Source organism: Anomaloglossus baeobatrachus, chromosome 7 (assembly GCF_048569485.1).
Source record: "Anomaloglossus baeobatrachus isolate aAnoBae1 chromosome 7, aAnoBae1.hap1, whole genome shotgun sequence".
NCBI classification, from domain to species: Eukaryota; Metazoa; Chordata; class Amphibia; order Anura; family Aromobatidae; genus Anomaloglossus; species Anomaloglossus baeobatrachus.
In genome coordinates, this window is record NC_134359.1 from 233,358,922 (window position 1) to 233,360,730 (window position 1,809).

Genomic DNA, 1,809 nt, shown 5'->3' on the forward strand with positions numbered 1-1,809 from the left:
AATAACGTATTTTTGAATGTGCTTGATGCAAATCTAGCTGTGAAGTGTACAACTAGGGCACAAGTGCTGCCACTGAATGGGTTGGTGTGTGTGGGGCACAATTTTTGGAATAAAAGGGAGACTCCGCTTGGAGTAACCCTTGCTTGCTGTGTTTTTTATAAATGATCCAAGATGCACAGAGCTGGGATCAGGAAAGACTTTGCTACCTACCCCGGTGTCATCCTGGGGACGGTTAAGTATGGCGTATTTTTGAATGTGCTTGATGCAAATCTAGCTGTGAAGTGTACAACTGGGGCACAAGTGCTGCCACTGAAGGGATGTCTGTGTGGCCCAATTTTTGGAAAAAAGGGAGACTCTGCTTGGAGTCACCTTGCGGTGTTTTACATGACTTTAGAAGGGCGTGCCATGCCTATATCTGTGTCTCGTCCTCTTTTTCCTTGTCCAGCTCTTTTGTTTTCGCATGATTATATGTCCTTGTCACTTTCCCATGTGTTTGTGTTGTGTTGTGAGTTGTTTGTCACCTTTTGGACACCTTTGAGGGTGTTTTCTAGGTGTTTTTATGTGTTTGTGATTGTCTGCCATTGTTTCCTATGCAGTTCGAGTTCGGTTCGTCGAACGTTCGACGAACCGAACTCGAACGGAAGCTCCGTTCGGCGAACCGACCTCGAGCCGAACCGCGACCGGTTCGCTCATCTCTAGCTCACCTCATCTAATACCTGTATCATATTAGCCCAGAGGCATGTACTAAATCCTACCTCTCTATATGCATAATCTTTTGACGTGCAGTATTCCCAATTCCGATACTGTAGATGAAATGTCCTTGACAAATGCTCATTGTTAAGCTGAAACTTTGGACAAAAATACACATACCTATATATACAATAAAAGGAAAAGTATTGACAAATACCGTTTCCTTTTTTCACTTTTTTTGAGTGCCAAGGCTTCCTGCCTTACTATTGCAACCAATCACAGATGCAGACACAAGTGTGGGGGGGTGTATAGCAGTCTGCAACAAATCACAGACACTGGCACAGAGGCTGGGCGGAGAAGCAGGTATTGATGAACATTAATAAGCGGGCCCAGAAAAGAGTCTGACTGCAGCGTAATCCTTCTGTGAAACACGGTATGTATAACTATCCTGCTCTTACTACCATTTCATTTTCATTTGTAGCCCTCTAGCGCTTACTACGGCCATTTTACAGCCCAGAACTTCTCGTCCCCTTTGACTTGTATGTGGTTCATTGTGCATGATCACGTTCAGCTGCTGAACCTAAATTTTATTTCAGTCCATGCTGGTGCAGCGAACCCAAATATCCACGGGTTCGCTCATCAGTAATGGTAATAGATAACTATCTGGGGCTTCACTGCCATGCAGTTCTTCCCGACCTAATTCCTCTGCTGGCTCAGTGGGCTGATTAGGTATCTTTAGATTCAGTGCCACCAGTCTTCATATTCTGATACTAACTCCTCATCCCATAGTGTTTTATATCTAATTAAATTCACATATTTTTAGTCATTTACTTCAAGTAATACATCTTCTATCGCATTTGTTATAAAAATACCATCATAAAACACAATCCTTCCATTAGCTGTGTGAGTTAATGCAGTCTTTAAAATTTGCACTGTCATCCATAGAGTTAGAACCCCTTCGTTTTTTTGCCTGACAGCGTTTTGGAATGTGCCGTTTATTATATGTTTTACGTGTTTTTAATTCATTTTAAAGAAATGTTATTTTCTATGATGTCTTAAGCACAGCAGTAATTACGATATGTTTTCAAGTCTATTTTGCTATTTCATATTATATTACCG